At 48.1% G+C, this 22,491-nt stretch overlaps 1 protein-coding gene and 1 non-coding gene across 7 annotated transcripts in view; both read left to right on the top strand.

The window, feature by feature from the left end:
• The window catches only part of TEX14 (testis expressed 14, intercellular bridge forming factor), a 311,576-nt gene that overhangs the window by 92,113 nt on the left and 196,972 nt on the right, over positions 1-22,491 (top strand). The gene's annotated exons all lie outside the window — the stretch shown is intronic.
• LOC117349481 lies at positions 12,163-12,379 on the top strand. The gene has a single exon (XR_004537169.1). It is a non-coding gene; the product is annotated as a small nucleolar RNA U3 (small nucleolar RNA).

Below are 22,491 nucleotides of genomic sequence, written 5' to 3'. Positions count from 1 at the left end.
CTGGATCTCCAGGCTGAATCCCAATACACCAAGGAATACCTGGAAGAGTTGGAGCTGCCTCATCCCCCTAAGGAGTCCTTGAGGCTTCCCTTGAACCTGGTTCTCAAACAGACCTTCCTCTGTAATCTGGAAGCGCCTTATGCAATCCCTTCCAAGATGGAGTCTCGACACCGGACGATACCGTGTAAAGGTTTCGAGAGGTCGCAACTCTCCCATCAGTCCCTGGTGGTTGAGTCCTCTCTCAAGAAGGCAAACCCCTCCAGGGTCTATGCTGCCGTCCCCCTGGGCAGGGAGGGCCGGACGATGGACAAGTTCAGTCGCTGCCTGTATCAAAACTCGATGATGGCGAATCGCGTCCTGAACTACAATTTTACATTTACTTCCTACCTCAAGCACTGCTTGAAAGATATGCAGTCTTTCCTCTGTGACGTCCCCTTCCACCTCCAGCCGGCATTTGGTCGCCTGTTGGAGACATTGTCCAGTATCCGTCTCTATATGCTGCAGGCTGCGTACGATGCTTTCGAGCTGTCATCCCGGGTCACAGCCTTTGCGGTGGCGATGCGTCACTTGACTGCGCCTGGTGGACATGGACCCCAATTTGCAGGATCACTTGGCAAATCTACCCTGTGTGGGGAACGAGCTTTTCGATGACTCGATCGAAGCGGCCACGAAGCATCTCTTGGAACACGAGAGATCCTTTGCCTCTCTGGTGCGCCCTAAGGCGAGAGCCCCTCCTGCTCGACAGTATAAGCTTCCTCCTTGGCGCTATCCACAGAAGTCCACTCCTCCTCTGTCTCGTCCGCCTCCTCGGCGCCCTTAGCAGCAGCGTCCGGCTAAGTCTCAACTGCTTGTGGCGGCGAAGCCGACGCCGTCTTTTTGACAATTACGGGCCAGACACTCTGGTGTCCTATGCCCTGGAGCCTTCCCCCCTTCCCATTGGGGGTCGGCTTCATCTTTTTTACCATCGGTGGGAGGTGCTGACAACCGACACTTGGGTCCTTTCCATAATTCGAGAGGGGTACTCTTCACTTTCAGCATGCGCCTCTGGCCCAATCCTTCCGGGAGTTTCCTTCCGACGTGGCGCATCTTCCCCTCCTGCTTCAGGAGACCCAGGCTCTCCTCCACCTTCGAGCGGTCGAGGAGGTTCCAGAGCATTAAAGGGACTCGGGATTTTCCTCCCGTTTTTTTCTGGTCCCCAAGAAAACCAGGGACCTGCGGCCCATTCTCGATCCTCGTGCTCTCAACAAATGCCTAGTCAGGGAGAAGTTTTGCTCACCCTTCCAATGTTGTATCCCCTCATGGACGAGGGGGATTGGTTTTGCTCCCTGCATCTGAAAGAGGCCTATACGCACATCCCAATTCATCCGGCCTCTCGCCAATACTTGAGATTTTGGGTGGGGAATCTCCATCTCCAGTACCTTGTTCTCCCCTTCGGCCTGGCGTCTTCTCCGAGGATGTTCACAAAGTGTCTGGTGGTGATTGCCATGGCCCTGCAGACACAAGGGCTCCAGGTTTTCCCGTACCTGGATGACTGGCTGATCAAGGCGTCATCTCGTTCGGAGGTCATCTTAGCGACCCAACGGACTATTCTATTTCTTCAGTGTCTGGGCTTCGAAATAAACTTTCCGAAATCCCAGTTGTGTCCATCCCAATCTCTCCAATTCATCAGAGCGTTGTTGGATACGCTTCGTCTGCGTTCGTTCCTGTCTTCGTCAGGTTTCCATCATCCGCCTTTGTCGGCAGGTCTCCAATCTTTCGACCATCTTGGCCAAGGGCATGATGATACTGCTGGGGCACATGGCCTCCACCGTTCATGTGACGCCTTTTGCCAGATTTCACCTTCGCGTTCCGCAGTGTACCCTTGCCTCGCAGTGGCGTCAGGATCGCGATCCGGTCTCTGCCAGGATCGCAGTGACTCCTTCCTTGAAGCGATCTCTCCGCTGATGGATGCGCTGTTCCAATCTTTCCAGAGGTTTTCTGTTTCACACTCCTCTGGCGCAGAAGGTCTTGACGACCGACTTGCCCACCTTTGCGTGGGGAGCTCACCTCGATGACCTCTGGACACAGGGGCCTTGGTCCAGTGGGGAGCGGCGCTGTCACATCAACCTGTTGGAGCTTTGAGCCATTTTCAATGCTCTCAAAGCCTTTCTTCATCTGCTTCGCGACCACATGGTCCTCGTCCGGACGGACAACCAGGTGCCATGTATTATGCCAGGAAGCTCTCAAGATTTGAGAATGGGCTATCCACCACAACATCTTTCTCAGGGCGGTTTACATTCAGGGCCGGCGGAACTGCCTGGCTGACGGGCTCAGTTGCCTGCTGCAACCTCACGAATGGTCTCTCAGTTTGCGGATTCTGCGCCAGGTGTTCGATCGGTGGGGGACCCCACAGGTAGATCTGTTTGCTTCCCCCTGAACCACAAGCTGCCTCGATACTGCTCCATGATCTATTCCCCACACCGTCTCGAGGCAGATACGTTCCTCCTGTACTGGGCGGACCTGTTTCTTTATGCGTTTCCACCCTTTCCTCTGATTTTGAAGACTCTAGTCACGCTCAAAGTCTGTGCACGCCACCATGATTCTCATAGCTGCTCGGTGGCCCAGGCAGCCCTGGTTCTCCCTGCTTCTTCAACTCAGTGCCAGGGAGCCTCTCCTTCTTCTGATTTTTCCGTCTCTGCTTTCTCAGAGTCGGGGTTCTCTGCTGCATCCCAACCTGCGGTCCCTGCATTTGACGGCTTGGTTTCTCAACACCTGACCACAGTGGCGTACCTAGGGTATGTGGCACCCGGGGCCCATCATTTTTTGACACCCCCCCCCCCACATGTAAAAAATTTTTTATTTTTTTTTTGCAATAACCATGAAATGGAATAAATGGTCAGAATAGAAACAGGCAGTGAAAATTTTCTTTTATTGAACCTCATATATGTAACCATTATTCCAAACATAACATAACATAAATTATGTCTAAATTGTCATGACATTAGAAGTACATATGGATTAGTTGCAGGTGATGCTTGGGACAGTTCTGATTGTGTTAGTTCGGTTTTATGTGTTTTTTGAATAGAAGGGTTTTTATTTCTTTTTGAAGGTTTTGCAGTCTGTGGTTGATATCAATTGGTTGTAGAGTTGGGGGGTCGAATGTTGCAGCTCGAATGGCTAGGAGGTTGTCGAACAGTTTTTTTCTTTTGACGTTTTTGGTTGGAGGGTGTGTGAATGGTGCACAAGTTCTCCTATGTCTGTTTGAAGTGGATTGAATTATTTAGCTGAAGAAATTAGTTACCCCCCCATTCCACACACATTAATTCTCTTCCATTTTTGTTCCCATTATAAAAAAACACTGATAAGTTCCCAGGAAAAAAATACATTAAAATAAGAAGTGAAAACAAAGGCCCCTACAGATGAGAACATAACATAAGAATAGCCTAACTGGGTCACACCAATGGTCCATCATGCCCAGTAGCCCATTCTCATGGTAGCCAATAGTGCTGCCCGATTCAGAGAAAAATATTTCATTCGATTCGATTCACCCTGTTGAATCGATTTTTCGATTCGATTCACTGTTAATGACACCGCTTTTTAAGTTTAAACAAAGTACAACAATAAATTTCACAACAACAATAAATTTCACAAAGTACTTAAAAAAAAAAATCACATTTTTCCATTAAAGCAGTTCTGGAGACATTTGCTTGAACAGTCTTTTTTCCCAGTCCATAAGCAAGCAATATGAAAAAGATTTCCTTAATTATCTACTCAAACATTTTTGCTATTTACTTTCATTGTACCTAGACTATTATTCAGTAGAAAAAATTTAGTTTGTTCAATCAAGCAGAACATTCACTCATAGAAGTCCAATGTCCACACAGGATTTGATTGAACAAACCAAATTTTTTCTACTGAATAATAGTTTAGGTATACTGAATAGCAAAAATGTTAAAGCCACACAGAAAAGCAGTAAAAGTCAATAGGTTCTCCAAGTGGGAACAACCTGATGTCTCAGCACTTGAGGAAAAGACCACGTAATAATGTTTATAAGATAAATCATATAAACCCATACTGAAGCAGGGTGTCCTCAGCGTGAGAGGTAAGCGAGAGGAGAGAATTTTCCAGCGCTTTACACAATAAGGCACAGGTTAATCACCCTCTGCCTGCAGTGCACACCATCATAGGACACCTCAGGTGTGCTCAAATTAATCAATGTGATAAATTAAACAGTAATAAACAATTGGTCAATCACAAGAGTGCAAGATCAAACAGGTTGTTCCCACTCAGAGAACCTATTGACTTTACTGCTTTTCTATGTGAGTAGATAATTAAGCAAATTTCTGATAGCCTACAGAACTGATTCTCACCTTCCATCCCCAGCCCCCAAGACTTACCAGACCCCCCCCCCCTGCCGATGTATTTACTTACTGCCTGAACTGGATATTAAATCGTGGGGAAGAGAGGAGAAATGCGGGGAAAGAGCCAGCCAAAACTAGTATTTGTTGCTGCTGAGTGCACCAATCCAGGGCAAGCAGACGCTTCCCCCATGTCTTAATAACAGACAATGGACTTTTCCTCCAGGAATTTGTCCAAACCTTTCTTAAAACCAGCTACGTTGTCTACTTTTAACATAACTTCTGGCCACTTCATTTTTAAGCTTATATCTTTCCTTCCAAACAGAGACCTTGCTAGATGTCAAATACAGCACAAGGTAACTTCACACGGACTTAACTGTGCAGGAAATGAATATCCTCATACACCCACCATATAGTGCAAAAATGTGCAAAGGTCTGTTTTTTTCTTTCGATCACTACATAGCCTAATGCCACACAAGCAGCGCTGTTACAAACATATTCTGAAGGTCAATGCTAAGGTTGACAAAGTTTCCTTCCTTGGACCAGAAGGAGATACTGACAAACCACTGGAAGAGATTCTAAAACAACTACCCAGAAATAACACCCAAAGACCCACTCAGTGTGTGAACCAGTTGAGTGGAGTGGACTAACTGGGGGTGGAAATGGGCCCAGAGTTTGCTCAGCAGAATTTCCCAGACTACCTCTTCCTCTCAACACACTGACATGCTACCACCACCACCAACACTAGGAACACCTCACCGAGTATGCCAGCAATGCTTATAAACTTTATAAAACACATTATTATATTTTCTTATAAAGCATATATTTTAACTGAACTCAGCCTTGCCATTCACAAAAATAGAAAAGTTCCCATTTCAAGCTGTCTCATGTACACTTTTCAAATCTAACATATTGTAATCACAAAACAGAAAATAAAATTATTTTTTCTACCTTTTGTTCTCTGGTCAATATTCAAATCTTGTTGGTCCCAGGCTCTTGTTGTCTTGCTTGCCAGGGTCTCCTTTCTCCGTGCTAACCATCCGTCTGTCATCTCTGTCCTCCCCTTCCGTTTCCCTTCCCTCTCCCGGAGATCTGGCATCTTTCCTTTTTTTGTCTCGATCCACAGATTCACCTTTTCTCAACTCCCCACCACCCCAGGATCCACCATCTCTCCCTTTCTGTTCCCAACTATCCTCCTATCCAGTATCTCTATCCCCCCTCCACACCATCCCCTGTTTCCAAGTTCTCTCCCTTTCTGTTCCTTCCCTCCCTAAATCCCATTATGCACCATCTCTCTCCCACTCCTCTGTTTTTAGACCCATTATTTCTAACCCCCAAAGTCTGGCATATGCACGTATCTTTGAACCCCCCCTTCCCTCTCTCCCTCTGTGTACTTTTACACCAGGACCCCCCTCCCCCGAAGGTCTGTCCCCCCTCCGAAGGGCTACACCCCAACCCTGAAGGCCTGCACCCCCCCGAAGGACTTTACCTCCCACCCAAAGGTCTGTCCCCCTCTGAAGGCTTAAACCCCACCCCTGAAGGCCTGCACCCATCCCGAAGGTCTGCACCCACCCCGAATGCCTGCACCCACCCCGAATGCCTGCACCCACCCCAAAGGCCTGCACCCCCCCCGAAGGCCTGCACCCCCCTGAAGGCCTGCACCCCCCTGGAGGCCTGCACCCCCCCCCCCGAAGGTCTGTACCTCCTGAAGGCCTGCACCCCCCTGAAGGCCTGCATCCCCCTGGAGGCCTGCACCCCCCCCCCGAAGGTCTGTACCTCCTGAAGGCCTGCACCCCCCTGAAGGCCTGCACCCCCCCCCCGAAGGTCTGTACCTCCTGAAGGCCTGCACCCCCCTGAAAGCCTGCACCCCCCCCGAAGGTCTGTACCTCCTGAAGGCCTGCACCCCCCCGAAGGCCTGCACCCCCCTGAAAGCCTGCACCCCCCCGAAGGTCTGTACCTCCTGAAGGCCTGCACCTCACTGAAGGCCTGCACCCCCCTGAAGGCCTGCACCCCCCTGGAGGCCTGCACCCCCCCCTGAAGGTCTGTACCTCCTGAAGGCCTGCACCCCCCTGGAGGCCTGCACCCCCCCTGAAGGCCTGCACCCCCCCTGAAGGCCTGCACCCCCCACCCGAAGATCTGTCCCCCCTGAAAGCCTACACCCCCCCGAAGGTCTTTACCTCCCACCCAAAGGTCTGTCCCCCCCCCTTAAGGCCTACACCTCCCTCTTAAGGCCTACACCCCACCCCTTAAGGCCTACACCCCCCATCTAGTACTGCAATTAGGTACGGGTCAGGAGGCCAGAGGGGAAGCAGGACATTGCAGCAATTCCCAACTGACCCTCCCCCCTCGCCCTCTAAAGCAGGAGCAGGCTAGCAAGAGGAAATTGCCGATCCTGCTTTAGGGAGGGAGGGTCAGTTGATGATTCGGGAGGCCGATTTTGGGCTTTTTAAAAAATTGATTCGGGCAGAAATAAAATAACAATAAAACCACCACCAAGCAGCCAAGCCATACTCACCCTCAGTTCCTGCCTTAATTGCAGTGTTCCACGCGGCTCGGGCTCCCTTTCTTGCTTCCACCCAGCCGGAAACCGGAAGTTGCTGATCAAGCTCCGACGGCGACGGGGGGTGTGGCCGTGGGTGAATGGAATTTGAGAGAGGGCTCAGGCAGGATCACTTAGGGGACTCGCGGAAGCCTTGGAGACGGGCCATAGCAGGGAAGTTCCCGGGCCATGACTCCAAGGCTCGAGCACCCCTAATGAGCTGGTACCCGGGGCGGCCCGCCCCCCCCGCCCCCTCCTAGGTACGCCACTGCCTGACCACCTCCTTCCAGTTCTCTCAATCCATTCAGGATGTTCTCGAGTCGTCTAGAACAGTGTTTTTCAACCTTTTTACACCTATGGACCGGCAGAAATAAAAGAATTATTCTGTGGACCGGCATCGGTCCGTGGACCGGCGGTTGAAGAACACGAGGCTAAGTCGTAGGCCAGACCCTGCCCATCTCCACCCCAGACCCCGCCCCCATAATAGTACTAATTGCACCTTGAACGTCCTGTGCCTCATCTGGAAGCCTTCCCTCTGACGTTGCAACATCAGAGAGAAGGCTTCCGGTTCAGGCGCAGGACGCCCGTAGGAGCCACTGCCCGTGGCTTTGTGCACTAAATCAGTTAGGAAGAGGGAGCTGGCTCGAAGATAACGCCGCATTGATCGCACCGTGGACCGGCGGTTGAAGAACACTGTTTTGGGCCTGATGCACGTGCTGGCCCTGTGGACCGGCAGGAAATTTCTGTGGACCGGCACTGGTCCATGGACCGGTTGTTGAAGAACACTGGTCTAGAAAGCGGTCCACTCGACAGTGTTATTCTCAGAAGTGGACCAGATTTTCCTCTTGGTGTTCATTGCTGAGCCTGGAGCCACGATCTGCCTCCTTGTCTTCAGTGCTAGATTATCTATTGCACTTGTCCCGGTCTGGTCTCAAATCCACTTCTATTCGAGTCCACATGAGTGCCATTGCGGCTTTTTATCAGCTGCTTGAGGGGAAACCGCTTTTGGTTCATCTGGTGGTTTCCCGGTTTATGAAAGGCCTTTTCAATGTTCATCCTCCCCTCAAACCTCCTCCCTTGGTTTGGGATCTCAATGTTGTCCTTGCTCAGTTGATGAAGGCTCCCTTTGTACCTATCGATCAGGCTCATCTGAAGTATTTCACTTTGAAAGTGGTTTTTCTTATTGTGCTCACGTCTGCCCACAGGGTCAGTGAGCTGCAGGCTCTGGTTGTGGATCCGCCTTTCACCGTCTTTGATCATGATAAGGTGGTTCTCTGCACCCATCCTAAGTTCTTGCTTAAGATGGTTTCGGATTTTCATCTCAACCAATCCATTGTTCTTCCGGTGTTTTTTCCTAAGCCCCATTCTCATCCTGGAGAGGTGGCTCTTCACACTCTTGATTGTAAGAGGGCATTGGCTTTCTATCTGCAACGCACTCAGCCTCATCAGACTGCTCGTCAGCTCTTCATATCTTTCGATCCAAATCGGTTGGGGCATCCCGTATCCAAGTGCACCTTGTCCAACTGGTTGGCTGCTTGTATTTCTTTCTGTTACACTCAGGCTGGTCTCCCGCTGCAGGGATCGATCACGGGGCATGACGTCTGTTGCTTTCATCAGGTCCACGCCTATTAAGGAGATCTTCACCTTCACCTCGCACTACTGTCTGGATACTTTCTCCAGGCGAGACAGCCAGTTTGGCCAGTCTGTGTTGCATAATCTGTTCTCCTAAATTGCCAACTTTCCCTCCTCCCTTTGTGGTTAGCTTGGAGGTCACCCACGTGTAGAGAATATGCTGCCTGCTTGTCCTGGGATAAAGCATAGTTACTTACCATAACAGGTGTTATTCAGGGACAGCAGGCAGATATTCTCACAACCCACCCACCTCCCCGTGGTTGGCTTCTTTGCTAGCTATCTGAACTGAGGCCACAAGGAGGAGACGCGCCCCCTAGCTCAAGCGGGAAGACACCTGTGCATGCGCGGTACTTTCACAAGCTTGAAGATCTTCAAGCAAGTTTGCTTGCGAGAGTGTCCGATTGGGGCTCCGTAGAAGACGTCACCCATGTGTAGAGAATATCTGCCTGCTGTCCCTGGATAATTTAATTTAATTTTTAATTTAATTTAATTTTTATATACCGCTAATAACCGTGAGGTTTCTAAGCGGTTTACAAAAATGAATGCATTAAAAGATACAATAAATTAAAAAAAAAAATAAGATAGGTACTTGGAAATTCCCTAACTGTCACCTGGATAACACCTGTTACGGTAAGTATCTGTGCTTTACAGGACAGGAAAGCATTAACAGAGAATAGCTTTAGCACAGGAAAGCATTGACAAATAATTGTGTTTTCAACATTTTCTTAAAGTTCAGTCTCCCTTCACAGAATTGCAGAATACCAGGCAGCGCATTCCAGAGCTTTGCACCAGCCATAGACAGCATTGTTGCCCCAATCTTAACATGAGAGACTAAAATCTTACCCTCCACATATTCTTAGTTGCTATATAACCAGTGTAGACCTTTTCTAATTTTTTCCCTCTTCCCTATCACTACGCTTCGGAATTGCCTGTTACAATTACTGTGAAATTTACAAAATGAATCATGTACATTTTTTTTTTTTTTAAATTCTTTATTTAGAAGGATCCCTAATGCAAAGTACCTGTATCCTTTGGACTTTTGCTTCTAATCATTACATATGTTTTCACATGAACTTTAATTTTATCATTGTTTGGAAGCCATGTCCTTTTAACTGTCTTCCTGCTGCCCCTTTCCCCCTCCCCCTTTACAAGTGAGAGCATTCATGCATGCATGTGTTTTGAGGTTGGAAAGAATTCCACGAGCCATAGAAACATGATGGCAGATAAAAGCCAATCCAGTCTGCCCATCCACAGCATCCATTATGTTCTCCTCTCCTTGACAGTGTTTCCCCACTTGTGCAAGCCAAGTACCCCCTAGATAAAAACATTTTCAACCAAATAACCCCAAGCTCCAAGCAGCAGAGATTTTGAAATGGACATTTTATTATGAAACACTGGTCTGAGACACATTTGGAGCATTGAGATTAAGCATCAAATTACTGCATCTCAATGGCCACAAATTTGGACTTGGAGGATGAGATGTACAGTGTCGGCATCTATGAGACAAACTTGTTTTTTTTTCTGTTACATAGAGCATTATGGACCCCTGTTCGGTTACAAAAATTGGATAGCTCTAAGTCTAATAGATGTTGGCACTGTAATCTTGAAGCAGGAACTGTAGACTATTTATTATTCTATTGTCCATTTATTATGAATTTTTGGAAATCAATTTGGGACCAAATTAATTGTTTATTAGACAACCCAGTGGCATTATCATATGATACTGTGTTGTTTGGCATGGCAATGAGAGCAAAAAGTCAGATTTCTACAAATAATAATAAATTATTACTTATAATGACTGGGGTTGCCATTCAACAAATTATGTATAATTGGAAAAATTGGAGTAGGTTAAATTATAATTTCTGGTGGAATTCCTTATGTCATGTTTATAAAATGGAGAGATTTATTGTAATACAGCGGGGATGTTTCAGGAAATTTCAAGATGTGTGGGAGCCATTAACAAAGTATTGTACTGATTAGAAGACATTGTTTCCCTTAAATTTACAAGTTCAATTGTGAGGGAGGGAGGGGGGGGGTAATTTTATTATTACATATTGTACAAGGTATTTGATTATATGATAGGAAAGGGTGGGAAGGGTGGGAGATAAGAGCATACTATTTGTAACATTGATGATTATTAAGTGATATATTTATTGTCACACTTATTGTAAGCCTGAAAATGAATAAAGAATTTAAAAAAATAATTAAACAATAACTAATGGACAAACATACATAGCAAATGTACGAGGGTCATTTCATAAATAATGCACACTATTTTAAAAAATTTATATATGTATATTTTTCAAGTATTTCTTTACAATCCTTCAATATAGTCTTCCTGCTTTGCAATGACCAAGTCTCAACATCCGGGAAGCTTCATTATTCCATCCAAGACATCGGTTTTGTTCAGTTGTGAATGACTCGGGTACCGGCGGAAGAAACGATGTCCACGCATAGGTTGTTTCAACTTTGGAAAAAGGTCGAAGTTTGGTAGACTCATTTCTGGACTGTAGGCAGCATGAGGTAACACCTCCCAGCCGTATTCGCATAGTTTTTCAATGATGAGTGGAGAGTTCCATCTTCCCCACGACGAAAAAATTTTTGATGAGCTCAATCAAAAGTCAAACAAATGATGATTTTTGCTTATGATCATGTAGGCATCATCACCACAGACAAAGTTCTGTGTGGAAGAAGTGTCACAGCAGTGTATTATCATGATTTTTTGCAAAAAATGCACAGAAAAATGCACAAAACCTGACCTCAGTTGCTCTTGGCTGGGCCACTTCTTCATGACAGCACTCATCTGCACATAGGGAATGTCATTGAAAAACTACATGAATATGGCAGGGAGGTTTTACCTCATGCTCCCTACAGTCCAGACATGAGACCACCAGACTTTGATCTTTTTCCAAAGTTGAAACAACCTATGTGTGGACATCGTTTTGCATCTCTGGAAGAGCTTTCTTCCACCATTATCCGAGCCATTCGGCAGCTGAATTAAAACGCTGTCTTGGATGGAATAATGAAGCTTCCCGGACATTGGGACCCAGTCATTGCAAAGCAGGGAGACTATATTAAAGGACTGTAAAGAAATACTTGAAAAAAAACAAACATCTAAATTAAAAAAAAAATAGTGTGCATTATTTATGAAATGACACTCGTAGATCACTGGAACTGGCACACAGACCAAGGCATGCTTTGCATGATCTGTTATATTTCAATTTGGTATAAATTAGCCCCTGATAGGTGGTGTGTCATTCATACAAACTCAGAAAGATGCATTCAGTTTGTTAGGTTTCTGTATTATCTAAAGAGAGAGAATTTCTCTTAAAATGTCTGCTTTGTGTGCTCCGTGCCTTACACAAGAAACAGCAGAGAAAGGGGAGGGAGGAGTAAAGACTGCTGAGAGTTCTGTGGCTGCTGAAGTGTCCTATGTTAAATAGTAGGTGTGGCTATGTAGATATGTGTAAAATGTTGGTAAAACATAAAGAAATGCCTGTTAAAATGTGACTTTTTGGGGGTAGTCTAATATGTCTAGGTATTTGTTGTAGACACACTTGCTTTGTTGAAAAAAAAACTGTTTGGTGTTCTCTCACTGTAACTTGAATAGGAGGCTGTGGGATCTGGAGTGTGAGAGCTGAGCAGTTTTAGGTTAAGACTATACTTTCAGGGATCATTTCTATAGTTTGTAACTGGAGAAGTGTGCATGAAAGTGTTTGGTCTCGCTAACCACGAGGAGGAGTAATAGTGTTCTTTCCTGAGCAGGAAGCAGGCTAATAGTGTTGTATTTATACAACTGCTGTTAGTTATTGATGACTGTTCCTTTTCTCTTTAGGGGGAAAATGGAGGGAAAGGACACAAGCTGAGTGGTTAGTTCTTAATCTGTATGAAAAAAATAGAACTAAAGATAATTTTTTAAAGTTTATATAGCTGGTTTTGTATTTTGTTTGGGGTTTTTTTTTGTTGGGGGTGGGATGGGAGTCTTCTGTAGTATTTTCTTTTTTTTTTTTTTAATAAATATTTTTTATTCTTTTTTTAAATTCTTACATCAAGTGAAATACATGTAATATATTCAATTATGAAAAAACACTTGAAATTATTATTAAATGTTCTTACAATGTGAATTAAATAAACCCTTTATCAGACTTTTATATCTAAAACTGTAGTATTTTCTTAGGGCTAGATTCACTAAGCAACCGCTGGCCCATCAACATACTCTCCAGCTCCATTTCCTCCCTGCTCTCTGCTGCCCCGCACATGCAAATGAGATAAATGGCTTGCAAAGTAGGCAGGAAAGTGATTCACAAAACAAATTTTGTGATTTGACTGGGCTGGCCGATCAACCCAAGAAGCGACTGCTGGGGACCAGTTGCAAACGTCCTTTCCGACTCTCCAGCTCCATTGCTACCCTGTTCTCTGCCCTGCTCTCTGCTGCCCCAAATCTTTCCTGCCTGCCGTCCAGATGTTCTGCCCCGAATCTGTCCTGCCTGATCTTCCCTGAATCTCTCCTGCCTGCCGCCCCAAATCTCTTCTGCCCTTTCCTGCACTGTGAGCCCGGTCAACAGCAACTCGTACAGTCTTAGCAACTGTGTTTAGTACATCTATCCCTCAGTTATCCAGTACCCATGTTGATTGGTGGATTTATTTATTTGGTTTTATATCCCGTCCTCCCAGGAGAGCTCAGAACAGATTAGTGTAGTTACTTACCTGTAACGTAGGTTCTCTGTGGCGTGCAAGTATGAATTGTCACTGTTGACCAGTTGGTTTCTCTCTGTTCATTGAGTGTTATTGACCAGTTTCACTGTTCTGTGAGTATTATTGCTCAGTTAACACAGCACTTTATCAAAAACCTTATTTCCACAACTTCACCTGCTTCGCCTGATTACCCTGCCTTGCTCTGCCTCCACAGCCAGGCGAGGGATACACAGAGCGCTAAGGCGCAAGTCCAGTCGGTACATCCCTCGGCTAGGGAGTCACCCATATATGGCTGACTCATATTGCTTGTCCTAGGAGAAAGTGTAGTTACTTACCTGTAACGTAGGTTCTCTGTGGACAGCAGGATAGTCAGCCACACAACCCATCCGCCTCCCCATACGGCCGACCCGGCCACAGCTAGGAACATCCTGGGGATTAGGGGGAAGCAGGGGGAAATGGGTAGGGCTCTGAGCTATTGGAGAGCTTATCCGCAAATTGGGAGCTGTTGGGACAACACCCATATGTGGCTGACTATCCTGCTTGTCCTAGGAGAAACAAGTTTACATTCATGATAAATTATCTCATTTAACCATATCCCAAATATAGGTCACATTTATCTGAAGTTTAACCCCTCCCCCCATGCTGATGCACATGCAGATAATCCTCATAATTTCTGAATTATTCTTTATTGAGTAAATATAACACAAGTACTCACAGCAAAAGAATTTCTGGGTATATATGGATAAATTTCCTCTGGGTACAGCTTCTTTGTTTCAGTATGATGCCGAGGTGGTGAGGTTTGGAGAGCAGGGAGGAGGGGGATAAATGTAGTTTCTGGTTGCTTGAGAGTTGTCATTAAAAATTAGCCTAACTAATACTATACCATAAACTCTGTATTGACTTGATATTAATATTGAAATACAGTAAATAAAAGCAAAGAATTCCCCTATCCTAAGACCTGAAATTCCTTTCTGTTTTTTCCTTCTCAGGTTTCTGCCTCCTCTATTCTCTCTTTTACTCCAACTGCAGTTTTGTTTCCCTTCCTATCGCCCCTTTCTGGTCTGATTCACACTTGTCCTCTCTCTATCATCCCCCCACCCCCACTTGTAGGTCCATCTGTTCCTTCCCACCATCCTTTCTGGTCTGGGCCACTTTCTCTCCCTCCCTCCGCCCTGAATTTACAGTACCAGCATCCATTCATCTCCCCTCCTGTGCCTTTCACCTTGCAGATCCAGCATCCATGTCCATTCCTCCCCCCCCCACACACACTTTTGGTCCATCTTTCCCCCCCCAGGTCAGTCCCCTTTACTTACTTCTGGCTCTCCCGAAGCATCAGCGGCAGCCACAGTCCCTCCTTCCCTCTCTCCCTCCAACCCCCAAAGCAGCAGCCACACATTTCTCTCCCTCCCTCCCTCCAATCACCAAAGGAGCAGGGCAGCTGGTCCTGACAACCCCCCTCCCTCTGGCCCCCGAAACAGCAGATCCGATCCTGACAAATCCCCCTTCCTCCTTTCCTCCCTCACTCACCCAAAGCTGTAGTGGCAACTGGTGAGCAGAGGCAATGTGTAAACAGGCTGCTTCCGGCCAGCCCTGGCAGGGCCTTTCCTCTGCTGCATCGCTTTGAGTAAGTGAGGGAGGGAGAGGGTTGTCAGGACTAGCTGCCTGCTGCTTCTGGGGAGGGAGGGGATGTTATCAAGACTGACTGCCAGTGCTGTTCGGGAGCTGGAAGAAGGGAGAGAGATTTGTGTCTGCCGCTGATACTTCGGGGGATGGAAGGAGGGAGTGTTGCTAAGATCAGCTGCCGGTGCTGTTTCGGGGGCTGGAGGGAAAGAGAGAGATATGTGGCTGCCGCTGATGCTTCAGGGGCTGGAGGGAGGAATGGAGAGGGGTTATTAGGTCAGGAGCACAACTTTGGAGGTTGTCGGGTAAGGAGTGCAGGAGACAATGTTTTTTTTGCCAGCAATTTATTTTGCCGATTGGCTGAGAGTACCTGTTAGTTGAATACCGGTTAACAGGGATTCTACATTATATTCTGTGGCCTCCTAGTGGTGAAAAGGCATGCAGAATACTAGTTTTTTGATTATTTTTTTTTCCTCTTGCTTTTTTGTGGTTTTCCTACATTTGTTTTCCTCTTCCTGTTGTATTTTCTCACAGGTTGCAAAACAGTTTTATCTTTTTTCTACTTTGTCTCTTTTCTTTTTAACATCATGCTGTTAATGCTTCTGCATTACATTTATTTATTTAAAAATTTATATACCACATAATAACTATGCGGTTTACAAAATTACATGCATACATATTTAAGAAATGCTAAACATGTTTCAGTAAGACAAACACAAGAATACATTAATTAACAGTATCATTATTTAAAACCTTCTTTTAAATTTATCCTACAAATGGAAACACAAGATCCCATAAAATCATTTATCCCAGGACAAGCAGGCAGCATATTCTCTACACAGGGGTGACGTCATCTACGGAGCCCTGATCGGACACTCTCGTAAGCAAACTTGCTTGAAGATCTTCAAGCTTGTGAGAGTACCGCGCATGCGCGGGTGCCTTCCCGCTCAAGCTAGGGGGCGCGTCTTCTCCTCGTGGCCTCAGTTCTTCATTTTCCGTGGAGCCAGAAGCCCTGTTCCTCTGCTCTGCGAGATCGGAGTGCCTCTTGCATCGCGGCTTACTTCGTTTTTTTTATTTTCAGGTGAGTCGCTGTGCGGTGCGTTTTCAATTTAAAAAAAAAAAAAACCCCAAAAAACAACAAGCAGAAAACTTTTCTCCGACTTCCGTCGTTAACCCTGGGCTTTGGGTCCGACTTGGTCGGTGAGCCTCGTGCGGCCGCAGGTTCGCTTGGGCCTATGTCTGGCTGGTCTTGGGTTTCAAGAAGTGCACTCAGTGCGGTCGGGTGATCTCTATCACCGACCCCCACCATTGGTGCATCGAGTGCCTTGGGGCCGACCATCGTTTAGACTCCTGCCCGCGTTGCGCTACCCTTCAACCACGGGCGTTTCGGAGGAGAAGGGCCAGGAACCTCGAGTTGTTTGGAAGCATGGATCTTGCTCCAGTCCCGGCCCGGCCTTGACCTCGATCCAGACCTTGGCCTCAACCTCAATCCCGACCTTGGCCTCGGCCTCAAAGACCTTGACTTCGTCAAAGTCGCCATCGTCTCAAACCTTCGACTGCCTCTGCGAAACCTGTGGCTTTGGGTAAGTCTCCTCTTCCTTCTTCAGGTTCCCTACCGAAGAAGCCTGCCCCAGGGTCTCAGGGGGGTGCGGCGGCTCATGCCCCGTTCAGGCACCCTTCAAAGCGTGCCTCCACTCAAAGGGAATACTCTTCCTCGAGGTCGCCCTCGTTGGAGCGCACTGCTGCACCTCCTCGACCTGATCCGATGGTCGAGGACATGCTGGTCGAGTGCCGATGTTCGAGGACATGCTGAAGGCCATCCTGCAGATGCAGATCTCGGTCCTGAGCCAGCTTGACCCAGCTTTGACCTCGACCCCAGCTGGCCAGCCTGAGCACCCATAGACGCCCCTCGAGGGCGGTCTTATCGGTCCTGATGGATTTCCTCGAGTGGGTCCTTCCCTGCTGCTTCGAGGCCCGGGTCCCCGCACCGTGTGCATCGATCGAAGCATGCCTCGCAGTCCGCTCCTTCTTCGAGGCATCTGCCCTCGAAGAGATCGAGGGACTCGCATCCTCAGGGCAGATCTCCTGCCCCACTTGAGGCACTTCGTGGAACTGGTGCGGACTCTCTGCACTTCTCGCTCCCGTCGGAGGTCCTCCCCGTCAGTCTCCCCAGGTCGGGGTGGTTCGGGATCGAGGATTCCTCCATCGAGACCCTCAGGGGAGTTGGTTTCCCCTCTGGTTCCTCATACCCCAGGCTGTTCCCCCAGTGGGGGACGCAGAAGGGGCTTTTCTGCATCTCCAGGCCCTCGGAGCAGAGCCTCTTCTCTGTCCTTCTCTCGGGACTCGGACATGCCTGCTCTTTATTCCAGGAAAGTGTCCCCGTCCTTTTTGGCGGCTCGACGTTCTGGTTCCTCCTCGCCTCATGAGACCCCTTCTTCGTCTCGGACCTCCTCGTTTGCTCGATTTGTCTCGGATATAGGTAGGGCTCTCCAGCTGGATCTCCAGGCTGAATCCCAATACACCAAGGAATACCTGGAAGAGTTGGAGCTGCCTCATCCCCCTAAGGAGTCCTTGAGGCTTCCCTTGAACCTGGTTCTCAAACAGACCTTCCTCTGTAATCTGGAAGCGCCTTATGCCATCCCTTCCAAGATGGAGTCTCGACACCGGACGATACCGTGTAAAGGTTTCGAGAGGTCGCAACTCTCCCATCAGTCCCTGGTGGTTGAGTCCTCTCTCAAGAAGGCAAACCCCTCCAGGGTCTATGCTGCCGTCCCCCTGGGCAGGGAGGGCCGGACGATGGACAAGTTCAGTCGCTGCCTGTATCAAAACTCGATGATGGCGAATCGCGTCCTGAACTACAATTTTACATTTACTTCCTACCTCAAGCACTGCTTGAAAGATATGCAGTCTTTCCTCTGTGACGTCCCCTTCCACCTCCAGCCGGCATTCGGTCGCCTGTTGGAGACATTGTCCAGTATCCGTCTCTATATGCTGCAGGCTGCGTACGATGCTTTCGAGCTGTCATCCCGGGTCACAGCCTTTGCGGTGGCGATGCGTCACTTGACTGCGCCTGGTGGACATGGACCCCAATTTGCAGGATCACTTGGCAAATCTACCCTGTGTGGGGAACGAGCTTTTCGATGACTCGATCGAAGCGGCCACGAAGCATCTCTTGGAACACGAGAGATCCTTTGCCTCTCTGGTGCGCCCTAAGGCGAGAGCCCCTCCTGCTCGACAGTATAAGCTTCCTCCTTGGCGCTATCCACAGAAGTCCACTCCTCCTCTGTCTCGTCCGCCTCCTCGGCGCCCTCAGCAGCAGCGTCCGGCTAAGTCTCAACTGCTTGTGGCGGCGAAGCCGACGCCGTCTTTTTGACAATTACGGGCCAGACACTCTGGTGTCCTATGCCCTGGAACCTTCCCCCCTTCCCATTGGGGGTCGGCTTCATCTTTTTTACCATCGGTGGGAGGTGCTGACAACCGACACTTGGGTCCTTTCCATAATTCGAGAGGGGTACTCTTCACTTTCAGCATGCGCCTCTGGCCCAATCATTCCGAGAGTTTCCTTCCGACGTGGCGCATCTTCCCCTCCTGCTTCAGGAGACCCAGGCTCTCCTCCACCTTCGAGCGGTCGAGGAGGTTCCAGAGCATCAAAGGGACTCGGGATTTTCCTCCCGTTTTTTTCTGGTCCCCAAGAAAACCAGGGACCTGCGGCCCATTCTCGATCCTCGTGCTCTCAACAAATGCCTAGTCAGGGAGAAGTTTTGCTCACCCTTCCAATGTTGTATCCCCTCATGGACGAGGGGGATTGGTTTTGCTCCCTGCATCTGAAAGAGGCCTATACGCACATCCCAATTCATCCGGCCTCTCGCCAATACTTGAGATTTTGGGTGGGGAATCTCCATCTCCAGTACCTTGTTCTCCCCTTCGGCCTGGCGTCTTCTCCGAGGATGTTCACAAAGTGTCTGGTGGTGATTGCCATGGCCCTGCAGACACAAGGGCTCCAGGTTTTCCCGTACCTGGATGACTGGCTGATCAAGGCGTCATCTCGTTCGGAGGTCATCTTAGCGACCCAACGGACTATTCTATTTCTTCAGTGTCTGGGCTTCGAAATAAACTTTCCGAAATCCCAGTTGTGTCCATCCCAATCTCTCCAATTCATCAGAGCGTTGTTGGATACGCTTCGTCTGCGTTTGTTCCTGTCTTCGTCAGGTTTCCATCGTCCGCCTTTGTCGGCAGGTCTCCAATCTTTCGACCATCTTGGCCAAGGGCATGATGATACTGCTGGGGCACATGGCCTCCACCGTTCATGTGTCGCCTTTTGCCAGACTTCACCTTCGCGTTCCGCAGTGTACCCTGGCCTCGCAGTGGCGTCAGGATCGCGATCCGGTCTCTGCCAGGATCGCAGTGACTCCTTCCTTGAAGCGATCTCTCCGCTGATGGATGCGCTTTCCAATCTTTCCAGAGGTTTTCTGTTTCACACTCCTCTGGCGCAGAAGGTCTTGACGACCGACTTGCCCACCTTTGCGTGGGGAGCTCACCTCGATGACCTCTGGACACAGGGGCCTTGGTCCAGTGGGGAGCGGCGCTGTCACATCAACCTGTTGGAGCTTTGAGCTATTTTCAGTGCTCTCAAAGCCTTTCTTCATCTGCTTCGCGACCACATGGTCCTCGTCCGGACGGACAACCAGGTGCCATGTATTATGCCAGGAAGCTCTCAAGATTTGAGAATGGGCTATCCACCACAACATCTTTCTCAGGGCGGTTTACATTCAGGGCCGGCGGAACTGCCTGGCTGACGGGCTCAGTTGCCTGCTGCAACCTCACGAATGGTCTCTCAGTTTGCGGATTCTGCGCCAGGTGTTCGATCGGTGGGGGACCCCACAGGTAGATCTGTTTGCTTCCCCCTGAACCACAAGCTGCCTCGATACTGCTCCATGATCTATTCCCCACACCGTCTCGAGGCAGATACGTTCCTCCTGTACTGGGCGGACCTGTTTCTCTATGCGTTTCCACCCTTTCCTCTGATTTTGAAGACTCTAGTCATGCTCAAAGTCTGTGCACGCCACCATGATTCTCATAGCTGCTCGATGGCCCAGGCAGCCCTGGTTCTCCCTGCTTCTTCAACTCAGTGCCAGGGAGCCTCTCCTTCTTCTGATTTTTCCGTCTCTGCTTTCTCAGAGTCGGGGTTCTCTGCTGCATCCCAACCTGCGGTCCCTGCATTTGACGGCTTGGTTTCTCAACACCTGACCACCTCCTTCCAGTTCTCTCAATCCATTCAGGATGTTCTCGAGTCGTCTAGAACAGTGTTTTTCAACCTTTTTACACCTATGGACCGGCAGAAATAAAAGAATTATTTTGTGGACCGGCATCGGTCCGTGGACCGGCGGTTGAAGAACACGAGGCTAAGTCGTAGGCCAGACTCCGCCCATCTCCACCCCAGACCCCGCCCCCATAATAGTACTAATTGCACCTTGAACGTCCTGTGCCTCATCTGGAAGCCTTCCCTCTGACGTTGCAACATCAGAGAGAAGGCTTCCGGTTCAGGCGCAGGACGCCCGTAGGAGCCACTGCCCGTGGCTTTGTGCACTAAATCAGTTAGGAAGAGGGAGCTGGCTCGAAGATAACGCCGCATTGATCGCACCGTGGACCGGCGGTTGAAGAACACTGTTTTGGGCCTGATGCACGTGCTGGCCCTGTGGACAGGCAGGAAATTTCTGTGGACCGGCACTGGTCCATGGACTGGTCTAGAAAGCGGTCCACTCGACAGTGTTATTCTCAGAAGTGGACCAGATTTTCCTCTTGGTGTTCGTTGCTGAGCCTGGAGCCACGATCTGCCTCCTTGTCTTCAGTGCTAGATTATCTATTGCACTTGTCCCGGTCTGGTCTCAAATCCACTTCTATTCGAGTCCACATGAGTGCCATTGCGGCTTTTTATCAGCTGCTTGAGGGGAAACCGCTTTTGGTTCATCTGGTGGTTTCCCGGTTTATGAAAGGCCTTTTCAATGTTCATCCTCCCCTCAAACCTCCTCCCTTGGTTTGGGATCTCAATGTTGTCCTTGCTCAGTTGATGAAGGCTCCCTTTGTACCTATCGATCAGGCTCATCTGAAGTATTTCACTTTGAAAGTGGTTTTTCTTATTGTGCTCACGTCTGCCCACAGGGTCAGTGAGCTGCAGGCTCTGGTTGTGGATCCGCCTTTCACCGTCTTTGATCATGATAAGGTGGTTCTCTGCACCCATCCTAAGTTCTTGCTTAAGATGGTTTCGGATTTTCATCTCAACCAATCCATTGTTCTTCCGGTGTTTTTTCCTAAGCCCCATTCTCATCCTGGAGAGGTGGCTCTTCACACTCTTGATTGTAAGAGGGCATTGGCTTTCTATCTGCAACGCACTCAGCCTCATCAGACTGCTCGTCAGCTCTTCATATCTTTCAATCCAAATCGGTTGGGGCATCCCGTATCCAAGTGCACCTTGTCCAACTGGTTGGCTGCTTGTATTTCTTTCTGTTACACTCAGGCTGGTCTCCCGCTGCAGGGATCGATCACGGGGCATGACGTCTGTTGCTTTCATCAGGTCCACGCCTATTAAGGAGATCTTCACCTTCACCTCGCACTACTGTCTGGATACTTTCTCCAGGCGAGACAGCCAGTTTGGCCAGTCTGTGTTGCATAATCTGTTCTCCTAAATTGCCAACTTTCCCTCCTCCCTTTGTGGTTAGCTTGGAGGTCACCCACGTGTAGAGAATATGCTGCCTGCTTGTCCTGGGATAAAGCATAGTTACTTACCATAACAGGTGTTATTCAGGGACAGCAGGCAGATATTCTCACAACCCACCCACCTCCCCGTGGTTGGCTTCTTTGCTAGCTATCTGAACTGAGGCCACAAGGAGGAGACGCGCCCCCTAGCTCAAGCGGGAAGACACCTGTGCATGCGCGGTACTTTCACAAGCTTGAAGATCTTCAAGCAAGTTTGCTTGCGAGAGTGTCCGATTGGGGCTCCGTAGAAGACGTCACCCATGTGTAGAGAATATCTGCCTGCTGTCCCTGGATAATTTAATTTAATTTTTAATTTAATTTAATTTTTATATACCGCTAATAACCGTGAGGTTTCTAAGCGGTTTACAAAAATGAATGCATTAAAAGATACAATAAATTAAAAAAAAAAAATAAGATAGGTACTTGGAAATTCCCTAACTGTCACCTGGATAACACCTGTTACGGTAAGTATCTGTGCTTTACAGGACAGGAAAGCATTAACAGAGAATAGCTTTAGCACAGGAAAGCATTGACAAATAATTGTGTTTTCAACATTTTCTTAAAGTTCAGTCTCCCTTCACAGAATTGCAGAATACCAGGCAGCGCATTCCAGAGCTTTGCACCAGCCATAGACAGCATTGTTGCCCCAATCTTAACATGAGAGACTAAAATCTTACCCTCCACATATTCTTAGTTGCTATATAACCAGTGTAGACCTTTTCTAATTTTTTCCCTCTTCCCTATCACTACGCTTCGGAATTGCCTGTTACAATTACTGTGAAATTTACAAAATGAATCATGTACATTTTTTTTTTTTTTAAATTCTTTATTTAGAAGGATCCCTAATGCAAAGTACCTGTATCCTTTTGACTTTTGCTTCTAATCATTACATATGTTTTCACATGAACTTTAATT

Source organism: Geotrypetes seraphini, chromosome 15, assembly GCF_902459505.1.
Source record: "Geotrypetes seraphini chromosome 15, aGeoSer1.1, whole genome shotgun sequence".
Classification (NCBI taxonomy): domain Eukaryota; kingdom Metazoa; phylum Chordata; class Amphibia; order Gymnophiona; family Dermophiidae; genus Geotrypetes; species Geotrypetes seraphini.
This window is presented reverse-complemented; position numbering and strand designations above follow the sequence as displayed.